The sequence below is a fragment of the Schistocerca cancellata genome, chromosome 2 (genome assembly GCF_023864275.1).
Source record: "Schistocerca cancellata isolate TAMUIC-IGC-003103 chromosome 2, iqSchCanc2.1, whole genome shotgun sequence".
NCBI classification, from domain to species: Eukaryota; Metazoa; Arthropoda; class Insecta; order Orthoptera; family Acrididae; genus Schistocerca; species Schistocerca cancellata.
This window is the reverse complement of record NC_064627.1, coordinates 512,219,124-512,237,760: the sequence shown is the minus strand read 5'-3', so window position 1 is coordinate 512,237,760 and position 18,637 is coordinate 512,219,124.

Sequence of the window (18,637 nt, the reverse complement as noted above, 5' to 3'; positions counted from 1 at the left end):
GCTGCTAGAACATGTGCCTTTACAAGTACGACATAACATGTGGTTCATGCACGATGGAGCTCCTGCACATTTCAGTCGAAGAGTTCTTACGCTTCTCAACAACAGATTCGGTGACCGATGGATTGGTAGAGGCGGACCAATTCCATGGCCCCCACGCTCTCCTGACCTCAACCCTCTTGACTTTCATTTATGGAGGCATTTGAAAGCTCTTGTCTACGCAACCCCAGTACCAAATGTAGAGACTCTTCGTGCTCGTATTGTGGACGGCTGTGATACAATACGCCATTCTCCAGGACTTCATCAGCGCATCAGGGATTCCAAGCGACGGAGGGTGGATGCATGTATCCTCGCTAACGGAGGACATTTTGAACATTTCCTGTAACAAAGTGTTTGAAGTCACGCTGGTACGTTCTGTTGCTGTGTGTTTCCATTCCATGACTAATGTGATTTGAAGAGAAGTAATAAAATGAGCTCTAACATGGAAAGTAAGCGTTTCCGGACACATGTCCACATAACATATTTTCTTTCTTTGTGTGTGAGGAATGTTTCCTGAAAGTTTGGCCGGACCTTTTTGCAACACCCTGTATACAGGGTACACGGTTTTTCCTCCTTTCGCGTCTGCGGCGTTCGCTATGACTGTCTCAATGCAGAATCGCGCTCTGCTTGTAAAATTGTACTACAAGAATGACGACTGTGCACACGTTGCTGTGCAGACGTTCCGCACACTGAAGGCTTTGAAAAAAGGCGTTGGTCCGATGACTGCCGTGGGTCTGGAGAAAATGATTCGGAAATTCGAAAAGAGAGGTGCTTTTGTTGTGCAACCTGGTAGAAGGATGAATCGATTTGATACGACGTCAGTGAAAGCAGTGGCCACAGCAATGCAGAAGGAAACGAAGGGTGGTGTGCAAACGTGTAGTGCACCGAGAATTGCCCAAAGATTGGACATACCCGTGAGCACGGTGCGTAAAATCCTACGAAACGTCCTTCTTTGCTATCCATTCAAAATTACCCATGTGCACTAGTTGCTTCCTGTTGATCTGCCAGCAAGAGAGATCTTTGCTTTAGAATTTCTTGCTTTCATGGAAGTGAACAATGATTGGTCGTGGAAGAATTTGTGGACAGACGAAGGCCAATTTCATCTGACAGGATATGTCAATACGCAGAATTGTCGAATATGGGCAACAGAAAATCCACACGCAAATCTACCAGTACCACTTCATTCTTAAAAGGTCAGTGTGAGGTGCGGGTTTACGGCATCTTTTATCATACGGCAATATTTTTTCGAAGAGACAGGTGCTTCAGGTCCTGTTATCTGTACGGTCACTGGTAAGCGCTATGAGTGTCTTTTGCGTCATTCCAGCTCTCCAGTAGCGTGGATGTTTGGGTGGGATCATTTTTATGTAAGATGGCGCACCTGCGCACATTGCAAATCCAGTTAAGCAGGTGCTCAAGCGCCATTTCGGAAATGCTAGAATTATCAGCCGCCATTTCCCTACAGGCTGGCCGTCCTATCAACTGTTTTTTAACAGTGTGACTTCTGGCTGTGGGGCTATCTGAAAGATGTTGTGTTCGGTGTTCCGATTGCAAAATTAGCTGCTCTAAAGGCACGCATTGACAACACATGCTGAACGTGACCTCGGGAACACTTCGTTCAGCTGATTGTCGATTTACACTTGTTGCAGAAACGATGGACAGCATATTGAACATGTTTTGCGCCAGTCACACGCAAATTAATAATCCGATATGATTTTGATGGATGCCTTTTATGTGGTTTTTGGCCTCAAGACAATTAAAAACCGATGTGAATGATGCTTTTTATGCGGTTTTTGACCTCAGGACAATTATGAAACGATTTTTCCAATCCGATGTGATATGACCTTGCCATAGTGGATGGCACACTGAGCATTACAGTTTGTTTAACTTCAGACGTACACCTTAGGCATTGCTGTATGATTTATTTATCATTTGTAGTCGACCACTATTAAATTATGATGCTTACAGCATCGTCTATTACTAGATTTTTTAACTACTTACTTTTATTTTCTGCCATACGTTTTCCCCGTTCTCCGATACTATTCCTTTGCAATTTGACGTCATTCTGATCAGTGGTGTTATTTCTACAACGGTTTGAAAGTTTAACTTAACAACCCTGGACATCGTAGATGTTTGAGACTAGAAAAAGTTTCTGGAACTATGAAGTTTCATTGGATTAAAGCACATCTACCGGCGTTGCTGGCAGGATCCTCCATTTTATCCTATAGTGAGGTGCTACTCAAATGCAGTTGGAAAACCTCTAAAGTGCTGTTCGAGTTTAGGGGGAATGCCAAGTGGGCTGTGACGTGACTGGAAATTTGGACTGATGAGGGATGCATGCCAGCGTAGTCCATGCAGTTGTGTAAAGCCACTGTGGCGTCCTGGTTGGTGCATCTGCCTAGTAAGCAGAAGACCTGTGTTCGAATCTCGGCCTTGGTACAAAATTTCCTTTATTATTTCCAGTCTGTATGTGTATTCAAAACTTTTTGAAATGTGGCGGCACTGAATTTCAGCCTATTCCTTTCATTTCCATAATCACTCAAAACAAAAACAGGCTTAACCATTGCGTCACACCACTACAGCTCTCAGTCTTACTACTGTGTCATCCATCTGCTGCTCATGATATCGATCGATAAGGTTTTTCCATAAATGCAGATATTACACATCTAACACATCGTCCCTGGCTCCTCTTTTGTGCTCATTTTGTTCGCTAGTGCGAAGGAGTCTGTGGTTAGAAATACTGAGTGATTAATCACAATTTTTGCTGATGAACTATAACACGAACGAGGCTGCCCAAATATACAGTCAAGTCTTGATAAGATTTCAAAGTGATACAAAGATTGCTAATTTACTTTAACTGTTCCGAATAGTAAAATTATGCGACTGACAAAAGGCAGTAAAGTAGTAATCCACATTATAATACCAGTGGGTCACAAGTAGAATCAGTCAACTGAGTCAAAAACCTGGGTGTAGTAACTTGTTAAGATGTGGAATACACTAATCGCTCACTATTTTATTTTCACACTCCCTACATCTATACTTCTAAAGACACGTTATGGCGTGTGGGGGAACTTATGTTCCCTTGTCACGCCGCCCTTTCCTGCTGCAGTCGCAGACGCAGTATTTCTTCAAATCCGAAAAGGATTTCACTCAACACCATCCATTGCTTATTAACGAAAGTACTATAATATGAGGTATCGAACGAAATTGTTGGTAAACCTCCGTGTGTGCTCGATCTCTCTGATTTTAACTGCATGGTCTTTTCGCGGTCTGTACGTACGCTCGTAGGCTGAAACAATGTATCGGTTGACTGTTATAGGAGAATCCGCCCACGCAATATTGGCAGTAAAGAATACCACGATGCACAACGGCTCTTTTGTAAAGTCTGCCACTAGAGTTGGGTGAGCATTTGTGTGACGCTTTCGCACTTACTCGATAAATCCGTGACGAAACTCACTACTCTTCTTTGGATCCTCTTTGTTTGCTCTGTCAACCCTATTTCGTACGGATTCCTGACTGATGAGCAATATTTTTAAGTCTTGCTCGAATGACGGTTTTGTAAATTACTTCCTTTGCAGTTGGACTACCCTTACTGAATCGTCATATACTGAACCTCAGAATGGCAGCGCTTTTCCTGAATTTAGTGTTACGTGGTCCTTCCACTTTCAGTCGCTCTGTACACATATTCCCAGTTATTGTATGAATTTTTAAAAATATTTATTACACTTGCGAACCACAATATTTTATACCAGTTAGTTAATTTAGTTGTATGATGATCGTCTTCAAAACTTGAGTACAAAAAACTTTCGCTCACACACTGATACTGTGTCGCAACTCGTTTAACGGACATGACTGCTTCCTGTGCTCCTTCAACAAACGTCTAAACCATCCAAGAATTCTTCGTCACTAACTCTGGCCAATGCATGTGCGCCGCCGTCTTCTAGCGCATCGCAATGAAGCTTGTGAACTAGCACAGAAGTCTAAAACGCTAGTGCGCTTGTTTTACGGTCGGCCAAAAGCAGACTCGCTGAGCGTGCAGCTCCCACATACTGCAGCTGGCGAACGACGCAGGTGCGTTGCGTTTTCGCGCTGTTGTAAACACGGAAAGCGCCGGCCGGAAAGTAAACTTTTAGCGGAACAGTGTACGGCGTACATGGTCTGAGCGCAGCGCGCTGCAGATGGGGCCCGTCGCATCACAATGTAGATGTGGATGTGGCGTGGGAAACGCCGCTCCGGACGCACAAAAGGCCTGGCTTCGAACCCCACCGCCACCAACTCAATGGGCCGGCCGGCAGCCAGTGGCACCTGCCCACACACACACACACACACACACACACACACACTCGTACACATAGATAGAGAGAGACAGGAGATAGTGGGGATAATGTAGAGGATTATATTGCTCGAGATTAATACTAGCTGTAGTGTGTAATTTCTTGACATAACTTTACCACAGGCAGTCATATCACTCACGTATGACAGTGATTTCTTACTTATTTAGATGTTAGTTAGACCACTGACGCCACGACTCAGATTATATAAAATGGTTCAGATGGCTCTGAGCACTATGGGACTTAACTTCTGAGGTCATCAGTTCCCTAGAACTTAGAACTACTTAAACCTAAGTAGCGTAAGTACATCACACACATCCATGCCCGAGGCACGATTCGAACCTGCGACCGTAGCGGTCGCGCGGCTCCAGACTGTAGCGCCTAGAACCGCTCGGCCACTCCAGCCGACAGATTATAAAATCTGCATCTATCTACACTCTGTGATCAAAAGCATACCGACACCAGTAGGTAATGCGGAATTGACCATTATGTCACGAGAGACAGTGCCACGAGTATAAGAGAAGATTTGGTGGGTAGGGGTGGGGGGGGGGGGGAGCGGAGTATGGTGCTGTCGGTATCAGCAGAATGGGTTGGTCAGGAGCGCTGAGCACCTCGAACGTGGAGCTGTCGCTGGATGTTACTTGAGTAACAAGTCCATCAGGGATATTTGAACCCTTTTGAAATTGCCCATTTCGACTAATGGTGATATGGTCGTGAAGTGGAAACACGAAGGAACAACCGAAGCGAAAGCAAGACCAGGCGGGGGTCATTGTAAAAAAAAAAAAAATGCCTGGAAACAGCGTAAGAAATCACACTGAAATTCCAAAATGCTACCAGAAGTCCAGCCAGCACAATGACCGTGCGTAGAGAGCTAAAAAGAATGGAGTTCTATGGTGGAGCAGCTCCTCGTAAGGCACACATTTTTGCATTCAATGCTAAATGGCACCTGAGCGACGCACTGGACAATGGATGATTGTAAACGTGTGATGTGGGTAATGAATGATGCTATAACCTGTCTCAAACTGATGGAAGGCTTTGTGTTTGGTGAATACGTGGAGAACGTTACTTGCCATCTGATGTAGCGTCAACAGTGAAGTACGGATGATGTAGTGTTAAGTTACTGGGGGGTTCTTCGCAGTAGAGTATGGTCCTTTATTGTGCCGAAGACAACACTAAATACGAGACGATATGAACACAGTCTACAGCACTGTGTTCAGCGTACAGTAGAGGAACGATGATTGTATCAGCATGAAGATGCACGCTTTCGTAAGGTAACAGCTGTGAGGCAACCGTTCGTAGACGATAACACTCCTGAAAGGGACTGGCTTCCCTAGAGTCCCGACCTGAGCCCAATGGAACACCTTCGACTTCGCCCCAGACTCCATCGTCCACCGTACTATCTTCTCCACTTTCGGGTTTTGAGGAAGAATGGACAGTCATTGCTTCACAGATATTGAGGCTCTTTAGTGTCCCCAACGAAGTTGAAACCTTCATAAAGCCAAATGATGGTCGCACGCCTTATTAATGTCCACTAATAGTGTGCGGGTACTATTGATAAGGTAGTATAGTATAGTGACATGCTTGGCAGAGAGCACTTTGCGCTGTATGACATGTTTCTTCCCGCACCAGTCGCATGTGGAGTGACTTCTTAAACGCTTGTGTGCCTTCTGAAATTAGCCTAATCTGGTTTTCGCAGTTACTATAGGAGCTAAACTCAGTGAGTTGGAGAACATCTCTAAGCTATTAATACTCGTTCTTCTAACTCGTAAACAGACTATCACGGGGTAATTGGCGTCTATCTCCATGTGTCTGTCATTCACGTTTTGCAGAATTTCTGTTACGATGCAAGCACCCATATTTACATATGTACGTTCAGTATCCCTGAACTGACGTAATTCGTTCTTATACTGCGTGCACCCGGATTATACGGACAAAATTTTGGAAACTGTTCAAGGATACAATCCTAGTATTTGGCTATAAGGAACCCGTGGTCTTCAGTGGGTCGCCAAACCGTAACTGCATTTTGTTTGATTTTTTACCCTCATTTATCATTGTATCTGTATTGCGTTAAAATTTTCCTCACAAAAAAAAAATGCAAATGTCAATGATATGTGCGGTGCGTCTTGTTTAGAAACAAACCTATTCCATTTTATCCACCCGTTGGATTAGTGTGGAGGTCCGGTGTGCCCGTCAGCCTGTGGATGGTTTTCAAGGCGGTTTTCCATCTGCCTCGGCGAATCTGTGCTGGTTCTCCTTATTCCGCCTCGGTTACACTGTGTCGGCGATTTCTGCGCAAACACCGTTCCCACGTACGCGTGCACCATAATTATTCTACCACGCAAACATGTGCGGTTACGGTCGTCTGGTATGAGACCTTCCCGAGGGGTTCCATTGGGGGCTGAACCGCACAATAACCCTGGGTTCGGTGTAGGGCGGCGGTGGGATGAGTGGACTGCTGTGGCCTGATGTAGGGTTTTGAACCACTGAGGGCTACGGCAGGAGGAAGCCTCTCCGTCGTTTCTAGGTCCCCGGTTTAATACTTACGTACATACAAACACCACGAGAAATGCGTGATTGAACATCTTGGACACAAAAGCAGATGTTGTATTCGACAACGAATGACATCTGTGCAATGCCCTCGATACATTGCAAGTGTCAGTCGTGGCTAGAACAATCTTCTGTGTAGCTTTAAGTGCATTATGTCGCAGCTAAGTGATTTTAAACGTGGGAAAATTCTTAGTTGATACTCGCGGTGGGTTCTTCCGCAATCAAGGTAGCCGAAAAGTCTGGTGATTTCAGAGACAGCATATCGAAGATTTATATCGCATACAGCGAAAGAGGAAAAAAATCAACCACTAAGTCACAACGCGCACGGAAGTGTATGTTGAGTGATCGTGACAGACGTTCATTGAAGACAAGTGTGACCAAAAATAAGGGGACTACAGCCAAGAAAGTCACTGACCGTCGCACTCGTGACTATTTTCAACACCAAAACAACACGACGTGAGCTCCACAAGTAGGTAATTGCAGAGCGCCAGTCACCTAAGAGCACCACTATGAGGTTGCAAACCAGGTTTGTTTAAGTACACGCTGTAATGGTCGTGAGCGTTAGTTACCTTTGAGATTGGGCGTGGTGTACTGGTGTTAGTCAAGAATGCTTTTAAGGCGATAAAGACGACATTATGAATATCTCACTGAGTTGGGACGAGGTCGTATAATTAGGCTACGAGTAGCTGGACACTCCTTCCGCGATGGTGGAGAAATACTTGGCAGGAACATAGCCATTGTACATGACTGCTGGCAGCGGTGGTCACAAGAATGTACAGTGGGAAGAAGACCGGGCTTCGGACGGCCACGTGGCACTACAGAGAGGGAAGACGTCGTGTTTGGTGCACGGCTCTGGCTCTGCATCTGCAGCAGCAATCTGAGCAACAGCTGGCACCACAGTGACGCAAAGAACTGTTACAAATCGCTAACTTTACCACAGCTCCGAACCAGACACAACGTAGCGTGCATTCCACTGACTCTAGACTACGGCCATTTGCGTCTTCAGTGGTGTCAAGTGAGGGCTCATTGGCGGGCAGGGTGGAGGTCAGTCGTGTTTTCTGATGAAAACTGTTTCGGCGCCAGTGACGGACGTGTGCTGGTTAGGAGGAGGCCAATTAAGGGCCTGCAAGTAGCCTGTCTGCGTGCTAGACACACTGGACCTACGCCTGGAATTATGATCTGTGGTGCAGGAACACTGGCGTGATTATCCCACGTACTCTGACTGCAAATTTGTACGCCAGTCTGATGATTCGACATGTTGTGCTGCGTCTGCCGGAGTGGCCGAGCGGTTCTAGGCGCTTCAGTCTGGAACCGCGTGACCGCCACGGTCGCAGGTTCGAATCCTGCCTCGGGCATGGGTGTATGTGCTGTTCTTAGGTTAGTTAGGTTTAAGTAGTTCTAAGTTCCAGGGGATTGATGACCTCAGAAGTTAAGTCCCATAGTGCTCAGAGCCATTTTTTTTGTTGTGCTGCATTCATGAACAGCACATCAGGGGGTGTTTTCCAACAGGAAAACATACCGCTGTTGTAACCCAATAAGCTCTACAGAGTATCGACATATTGCCTTGGCCTGCACGATCACCAGATAAGGATATGATTCCTTAGTAGTTTTGGCGCACAAAGATTTGCTGCTTTATGCTAGCCTTTCACACCGCAATATAAAAATGTTCAAATGTGAGTGAAACTTATGGGACCTTACTGCTAAGGTCATCAGTCCCTAAGCTTACACACTACTTAATCTAAATTATCCTAAGGACAAACACATGCCCTAGGGAGAGCTCGAACCTCCGCCGGGACCAGCCGCACAGTCCATGACAGCAGCGTCTTAGACTGCTTTTTTTTTTTAATCTCATTTTGCTCTATATTGATCGATGAATTTGTTCGTGCGGTCGTCCGATGACAGCCGTTCAGGTTCTTTGTTGATCCGTTCACTCAGTTTTTTATTACAGAGGGTTGCTAACCCTCTGACCAAGCACACTGAGCTAGCGTGCCGGCGACCGCTCGGCTAATCCCGCGCGGCCTGCAATACAGCTTATAAATGGGTAGTAGAGGTGCGCTAAGAAGGAAAACAAGGAAAGAAGAGTGGTGTATGTATACAATACCGGAACAACGAACGCAGAGTGACGTACAAGGACAGAGGCCTTACGTCAGGGAGGCAGAAGGGCAATTGCTGTAGCTTAGTTTCCACCGCCTATAAGTGTCGGCATTCTGTTAACTGTTACGTCGTTATTTTGTAAACAAAATTCTGAAAATAATATACGTACATGAAAATTGTTACGTTACTTGCTCTCAAACAGATGTTTGCCTCCTTTTTTTTCTTTTTTTTCATCTTACATTACGTTATTCTGAGAATGCTTCACATTTTTACGGCAATAGGTACAATATACCATTTCCAAATAAGCTTGTGTTATGATGAAAAGTGTGAAAACTAATGACACAAGAACTTCAACATTATTGGTTTTCGATAGGAGCCATTACTAATTTAGTACCACAAATTACATTTAGAGTCGAAACAAAAATACACCTAATACGACGTCTTTGTAAGAAACACAACATGTATTTGTGGCTCACGTAACTGCCTGAGGCTCTGCCGTAAGCCTACTCATGCGAGCCTGGGACAGTATTGCGACGTGACATGCATGCTTCGTTACTCAGGGACATGAAACATCCTTCATCGTCACACGTCCACACTAAAGAAAGCAATTCTGGTTCCCTGGAAAACTAACGACACACTGTAATGTTGTTGCATTGATTTGTTCTGAAAGCGGTGCTGATATTCAAGACAATAATAGCGGGTTAAAAGCTATGAGCTATCTGGGGAAGTTAACCTTGCATTACTGAGCAACTGTTTCACCAGGTATCCAGTCTAGCTTACAAAATTCCCAACCAGACTAACATTAATTATAATCTTTTAGTAGTCATCTTACGATAAGCGGTGATATACAGGGTGTTACAAAAAGGTACGGCCAAACTTTCAGGAAGCATTCCTCACACACAAAGAAAGAAAATATGTTATGTGGACATGTGTCCGGAAACGCTTACTTTCCATGTCAGAGCTCATTTTATTACTTCTCTTCAAATCACATTAACTATGGAATGGAAACACACAGCAACGCAACGTACCAGCGTGACGGCAAACTCTTTGTTACAGGAAATGTTCAAAATGTTCTCCGTTAGCGAGGATACATGCAACCACCCTCCGTCGCATGGAATCCCTTATGCGCTGATGCAGCCCTGGAGAATGGCGTATTGTATCACAGCCGTCCACAGTACGAGCACAAAGAGTCTCTGCATTTGGTACCGGGGTTGCGTAGACAAGAGCTTTCAAATGCCCCCATAAATGAAAGTCAAGAGGGTTGAGGTCAGGAGAGCGTGGAGGCCATGGAATTGGTCCGCCTCTACCAATCCATCGGACACCTAATGTGTTGTTGAGAAGCGAACGAAAACTTCGACTGAAATGTGCAGGAGCTCCATCGTGCATGAACCACATGTTGTGTCGTACTTGAAAAGGCACATGTTCTAGCAGCACAGATAGAGTATCCCGTACGGAATCATGATAACGTGCTCCATTGCGCGTAGGTGGAAGAACATACTGACGAAACTAAAATGAGCTCTAACATGGAAATTAAGCGTTTCCGGACACATGTCCACATAACATCTTTTCTTTATTTGTGTGTGAGGAATGTTTCCTGAAAGTTTGGCCGTACCTTTTTGTAGGTTAGGTTAGGTTAGTGTTGTTTAACGTCCCGTCGACAACGAGGTCATTAGAGACGGAGCGCAAGCTCGGGTTAGGGAAGGATGGGGAAGGAAATCGGCCGTGCCCTTTCAAAGGAACCATCCCGGCATTTGCCTGAAACGATTTAGGGAAATCACGGAAAACCTAAATCAGGATGGCTGGAGACGGGATTGAACCGTCGTCCTCCCGAATGAGTCCGCAGCTCGTGGTCGTGCGGGTTCGATTCCCGGCTGGGTCAGGGATTTTCTCTGCCTCGTGATGACTGGGTGTTGTGTGATGTCCTTAGGTTAGTTAGGTTTAAGTAGTTCTAAGTTATAGTGCTCAGAGCCGTTTGAACCATTTTTTTTCCTCCCGAATGCGAGTCCAGTGTGCTAACCACTGCGCCACCTCACTCGGTTATACCTTTTTGTAACACCCTGTATATATGAAAAGACAATTTAAATAAAAAGAAATAAATCAGTTTACATTTGGACATTTATTTTAACATTGATTATTGTTCCGTTAAAATTTCAGCATATTAAACTTGATTCATAACTAAACTGGTGCCTTATTTAAGATTGTGAAAATGTGAGTTTGTAATCTTACGGAACACATCAAATATGGAGCCAAGATTGGGAGACTGCATACAACACTGCATTCATAAAATAACACACGAAGAACGTTGAAACATATGCAAGAGGAAATTAACCACAACCAACCGATTCAATTTTCACCCAAAGAAGTTACGTTCGTAGTGCAATCCTGTCCGTCATGAAATTACCACACACTGGTATACTAAATTCATACTAACTCTCTGTGAAATCTTCCCGAAAAGAATAGCTGAGGGCTACTTTGATGATTACACTACATGCTTCACATGGTCAACTTGGTTTACAAAAAGAGTGTAACTCCACAATAATTTTGATTATTAAAATAAATTACATCGAAACACAAATCACAAAAGAAAAACCTCGAACTGGTTACAATCATCTTACTATTAACCTGATGGGTCAAATAATTGTATAAGCACGTGGTACTGGTTTCACAAAGTACACCCCACGTGGGTTGAACATAAAGAAAACTTGCTATATTGAAAAATATTGTCAAGACGAGACAATATAATCTCACGCACATTCGCATTTAAGATTGATGATATTAGTTAGAGTTACTGATCAACACGTGGTTCCACTTTACTCACAAAGCAGTGACAAAGCAACTACTGGAAGATATTCTGAACTTCACACTCGAAATACACTGTGTTGCAGTTTAAGATAACATTAGATATTTTAGATCTAAACCTGAAATAAAGGTGATTAAATTTTTAGTTAGGCTGAACTTAAGAAATCCATTGTCCTACGGACTTAACAGAGACGCGCTTAGCCAGAGATCTTACCACTTCAGACGCTCGCCACGGACAGACTGACCTGGGCTCCTACCGAGCGTGCTTCACAAATACGAACGGAAGTGACCAGAGAGGCAGCTCCCTATACCAACATGAGAAGGGACGTGCAGGACCATACTAAGAATAGAAACCTCTTTGCTTCTAGAAAGCGTAGCTACCTGTTCCGACGTTGGTCCTACTGCTCTCTAGCAGACAGGCTTGTCTGCTACCATCAAGCATGCAACTAGAAATACATTTGCTCATTCATCCTTTCACACAGAAGGGAAGGGAGATGACAGTATATAAAAGAAAGCGAATGTAGGTTCCGTATGAGACTGTGTGACATGAATTACATATAAACTGTGTTTTAAAGTGTAGTAGTGTGACAGATCGTTCTTGATTATGTCTAAAAGTAACACGTTCCACTGCTCAGTCCTCCCAGATAGTCAGAAACACCACAGTAAATTTATAAGTGGAATGTATGCCGTAAATGACAACAGTTTTAAAAAATTAACATGAAAGGAATCCAACAGAGACCTTTCAACACTGCACCTAATACTTTGGGTAATTACTTAGATGTCATAATTTACGACAGCCTTCATATTTCTGATCACTAGCGTTCCGCAGTAACTAAAAAATTTCCAGTAGGACGCCACACATCGTTTACCGGTAGCAGCGGGCAATAAAGCAGTGCAGATATTTATTACGTCGCCAGACACCTATAATTTTGTCTCTTTTTCCCGTTCGGTGTTACTATAAGTCCTTTTTGTCGTTGACTACTGACCTGCAATGTGACGTGGCGTAACTTCAACCAGTATCAATAATTTGCACCCGTAATTGCAGAGGTTCCGGCTTAAATACATGTACGTCGGGAGGGTATACGTTTTTAGGCCTACACACATGGCACTTTCTGTACTCTTTTACCCCTTTTCTTCCACTGGAACGGGAAAAATGTGGTTAATCAACGGATTACTGTACATCCTGTGTAAGTAGGGTCAAACACAGCCTCAGGAAGTTGTCGTCTAGTCCCGCGTTTCTCAACCTTTTTACCTTTGGGGAACACCAAAGTACGTTTCAAACTTTCGCGTCACCCCTAAGTGTGATTTTTTCCTAGAAACAAAAAAACAAACACATAATGTACATACAATATATTCTATACATTACTTGACGTCTGTTGACAGTCGCCTTCCAATAATATTTTCTATTATTGAAAGGCTATGAGATACAGATTTTACAAATTTATTGCTCCAAGAAACGATTTGGCGATAAATTTTTTGTGGTCTACATATTTTTGGTGCGGAAGAATAGAAGATTAAAAACCTCACGACACATCTGACACGTATTAGTGACACACCAATGTGTAACAGTATGTTGTAGACCAGAGAGCTATAGGCGCCTGTGCCAAGGACACTCGCTATCACCGCTCTCACATTCCCTAGTCCCATGAGGCACTTCGGGCTCTTTGGGTCTACTTAAAAAATATGGCGATCAGGAAGTATTAATACAACGAGGCACGTGCCACTGCGATCAATATTAGAGGAAAGAAGTCTTGCATTATTTCGTAAATAAATTATTTACTACACAGTTTGTGATTCCAAGAGATGCCTTGTACGTCTATATGTGAATTAGTTTATGTTTTGAAATAGCATCAAGCGTCGTTACAAAACTAGATCTGGTGAGTACTTTTGATTTGCCAGGCATGTTTATTTCTTCACATACTTGTGTAAGGAAAAGAACGACTGGAAAAAAAAAATCTGGGTTACAGCTAAACTAGTCTGCGCCACATCTTTTTCCCCCCGGTTGATGGTCCATCGAAGTATCCAGAAGAATTTGCGTTGTTGGGAAAAATGGGAACGAGGAAACTGCCAGATAGAAACTTCGAGTCTGGAATTGTTTATACGAGCCTTGAAAATATCGTAAGTCAGTTCAAGACCACTACGTTTGCTTCATATAACTGAGGGGATGCCGCGACGTTTCTTTCATTTCTCTTGTACGGAAGACCTGACCTTGAGCCTTTCATGTTGTGGTTGGCAAACCACCAAGAAGGAAAATGTTTCGAGCATTTTTGTTGTTCTGATTTTCAGTTCGATGACTGGTTTTATGCTGTTCCCCACCCTACTATGTCCTGCGCAAGCCTCATCATTACGCGTAGCTTCTACAAACTTCGTCTACATTGCGCAACAGAATTACAGGATCACTTTTTCGAAACCCATTTCCATTGTGACGCATAATTTTGGAATCTCGCTCAAAGGTGCCTACAACCTTCCTCTGTAATGGTGCAAAGGCGTGTCGCCCAGCGACTTTATCCTCGTGATCGACGACGTTTCAAGCAACAAAGTTGTAGAAAAATTCGAAAAAAAGTTCAGAGCTCAGAAGTTCATGTGACGTGTGAAGTGGGTTAATGCTGTCAGACTTACACCAAATTTCACTACAGTTCTGCTCTACACCACCGTGGTCGTGTCTCAATGAGACGGTCCTCACACACCCCCTCCCCTACCCACATTTCACCCCTTCTTTTGTCACCTCTGCGATGGAGATCCGAACCGCGAATCCCTGCGTTGAAATCACGCGGTTTTCTTATGGGTGGGCGGGGAAAACATTTGAGACACATCGCCTCTCAGAATCGAGACGAAAAGGGAAGGGGTAGCATAAAGAGCGTTAACGAAATGACCCCTTTCCTTGGAATGTTGATTCCCACACATTTCGCGGTCGGAAACGGCAGTTCGCAGTGCGATGAACAACAAGAAGACGTTCTTGACAACCTTTGGCACTGTTGGCACCGTCTGCGCGTTTCAGTCATTCTCGAAGGACATCTGGGGGCTGCAACCTCACTGAAGGTGATCTCATCCCTTTGGAGTGCCCCGAAACCGCAGTTTTTGCTGTGATGTTCAGGATGGAACCACTAGGGACCATTGAGAACCATTCCACGAAATTTGAACGTGATCCGAAGTGTGGCGTCGATAGTTACAATGCCACAACGTAGGTGCACGCTCTCCTAAGTTGGCACTACGAGGGAAGACTACCTACGCCGACCACAGCGCCCTCTGGCCGACGCTGTGGACCTCAGCGAGTGCCGTCTTGATTTCGCCCCATTTCATCAAGAGCAGACTGCCTGCAAATATCTCTTCTACTACCGAGTGGGCTAGTTTACTATTGAGACTTTGTATTAGTTACGTTCAGCTGAAGATTGGACAGCAACGAGTATTTCTTAGTTTTGAGATTATACAGAACAGTCGTCCTAACTTCACAGGATTAGACATGGACTACGGCTTCACACCTACGTGCTCATCCTAGCCAAAGTTATGTATGCATTTGACATTTACTAGTGGTTTTGATTCTATTAAAAGTGTAAAGCTACATGCAGTACCGAAGTGCTTCACCACTCCTACTCTTCCTCGCTTCCTTCACTCTCGGTCTATATTACAGAAGCAGTTCACAGGAGCAGACCCACGCACCGCCCATCCAGGCGGGATACAAAACGAAGCAATATAGGGTCCTTGTACTTTTTCAGTGCACCTGTTTCACGCACTCTCTGGTGTGATCTAAGAAGAGTTACAACAGTGACGCATGCGTGACTAAAGCGGCAAAGAGTCTCCTACCAGTTCGGCAAAACCCTCAATGACACTAGCCCAAATTATTGGGTATTTTAAAAATGTACACATTACAAAGAAAATCTTTGAAGTAGCCCAAAGTTCCTGCAGGTAGGTAAGCACTTGACGCACCTCCGAGGCCAGTTGTCTGCCTGTAGGGGCCTTGGCATATTTCTCAGGTTTTCTCTGTAAAGGTACGTTTTTAAAATAATACACGTGGGATAAATAACTTTGCTGTTCTGAATTCCCCACCGATATTTGATCGAGAAGTTCTGACCCTCTTCGAATCCACATGTTTCACTGTCCTGTCATCGCTATCTCGCAATGAATAAAAGCCATATGTGGCCAATATTCAAAGTGCATTCTGACCATAAGAGATTTGGAACTTAAGTATTGGCACCTATTTATTTACAACTTATTCAAAATAGATAAATGTTTCAAAGTTTTACTGTATTTCATTTGTGGAACACAGCCTGGATCAGTTTAGAGAAAGAAGCGGCGACGTTTCCTGCACGACCGCCCATTATTTTGCAGGGCAATGTTCGGGCGCATATGGTGCAAGTTGTGACAGATTTGAAACTTCCTGGCAGACTAAAACGGTGTGCCTGATCGGGACTCGAGCTCGGGGCCTTTGCAAAGGCAAAGGTCCCCAGTTCGAGTCTCGGTCTGGCACACAGTTTTAGTCTGCCAGAAAATTTCATATCAGCGCATGCTCCGCTGCATAGTGAAAATTTCATTCTGTGATAGATTTGTTCGATCGATGGGGTTGGGAAGTGCTGTACCATGCACCATTCTCCCCGTACTTAAGCTTGTGTAACTTCAGCTTGATTATTAAACTGAAGGGAGCATTGCATGGTAGTCGCTTCAGAATTGTGACACAGGTTGGCCAAGCAGTAAACCGCTCCACACGATTTATCAACACAAATGGCACTGCTAAGGGTATGCTACGATTCTCACGTCCTTGTCAACGGGTAATGCACAATGCTGGTGACTTGTTTGAAGGACAGTAAGACTTTCAGACCTGTAACTATAAGAGGCGATGAGAAAATTTCAGTTTGAGGGCATTGCTACAGAAGATATGCAACGTAGAATGACTCCGGTGCAGGTATGTAAGGGCTGGCATGAAGGCAAGGGATTAGTGTAACATTCGCGTCTTTCAAACGTGAGTGCCGTAAATGCAGAAACGAGAACTATGGCGACGTTATTACCAACTGTGTTCAAACAGCACCAGAATGCTCTTATTGTTATACTGGTTGCCGAATCACAATCACCGGCAGATATCCATCAGACAATGAAGAATGTGTATGGGGCAGTATATCTATCGAAAACCACCGTTGTGAATGTTGTGCCAGTTTCAATGCTGGTCGCGATTCAAAGCAAGAAGCCAGTCGATCTGAGAGGCCAGTCGTACTCAAGTGGAAGACACGCGAGCTCCCTCCCTACAGCCCTCCCCTCTTCCCATGTGATTATCACGCTTTCGGTCCCTTAAAAAAGGCCTCGATGGCTCGACGATTGCTGTCGGACCAGGACGTGCAGCAGTTACTTACGGACATCTTCATGGTGTTTTACGAAGCAGATACGTTCGACCTGGTGCGTCTGTGGGGTGATTGCCTCAACGCTCAGGACGATTTTTCCATATTGGCATTACCACTAGTAAAGATCCTTACGCTGCACAAAAGCTGAATTCACAGCTCTTTTGGTTCAAAAACAGTAAAATTTTTGGAGCACATGAGGTCAAATGTTGGATTGACTAAACCGTGCAATCATCGCTGCCGAAATGGGAGCAGGGGGAGGGTGCGGGGGGGGGGGGGGGGTGGAGAAAGTAAACCAGGCAGGCAATTCCGCAAGCCGTATTTCAGAGATTTACATCAAAATCGGAACACGTTTGGCGTCTCGTACTCGATGTTATTCGTTTCACATGGCGATGACGTGAAAACAGAGTTATGTCATTACCAGAAACGTAGGACTCGACGCGCCACAACAGAGTAAAACTGTTTTCATAAACCGTTTACGCCTGTTAACTCAGCCGCTTTCGGATGGCAGATCATTTAAAATACACTGCCCGTACGATACGTTATTGCCTTCATTTTATTTACCGGCGCTTCGTAACTGGCTTTATTTTTCGTTATGGAAATCGGGAAACTCGGCGGCGTATTTATTTGACAGCTCGGGTCGCAACGTTGCTCAGTTGGCGGACAAGGAAGACCGGTTCTGGCTGCCGACGAGGCGTGGCCGGAGGAATTAGGCGAGTGATGGAGCGCTTTTAGCGAGGCTAATCAAGAGCGGAATGCGATGAAAGTAATTATTTACGTTATTTGCATGCCTCGTGTCGGTCGCGACGCGAGCAAAAAGAGGGGTCCCAGATACGCGCCTCGTTGGTCGGCAGCTGGGCCGCACAGTAGTCGCGTGCTTGTTTCTCTTTCACTTTTTTCCCCGAATGTGAGCCGAGGTTAGCCGAGGGGACCCGATGCCAGTCAGAGCAGGCAGCTGCCACCGTCCGAGAGCGAATGCAGTGATCTCGACTAGCGACTCATAATGCAAATGACGGTTGAGTCAGTGCTGCGTTAGCGTCGCGAGAGGGGATCCAGAGCAGTCCGGCGTCTTCGTCGCGTGTTCTCGTGCGGGTGGAATGCCCGAGGCGCGGGACCAACAGGTCGCGGACGGGCCATTATCATACGGCCAGTCACTGCTCCACTCGCCTCCTGGAGGAACCGGTTTTTCAACTGGCGAGAGACCGCGTCGGCGGTCCGGGGTCCCCGTAATCCAGTTCTGCTGCGGTACAGGTCCGTCGGGAGACCGAGAAACTGGAACAAGGCTAGCAGACACGCGTGAATTACGGTTTAGCTCTGCGAACCCGAAAAAGGAGCGACGTTAAGACTCATTCGAGTTATACAACCGGTGGAAACGGTAAGAGAACTGCGAAATGAAACTCGGTGCTACCTAGTAATATGGAGACTGTAATCGGAAGAGTGAGATAAATGGCCTTTCCTGGAAGGATTCTACAACTGTCGCACACTAGGAATTTGCTACCTGTCTAGCAG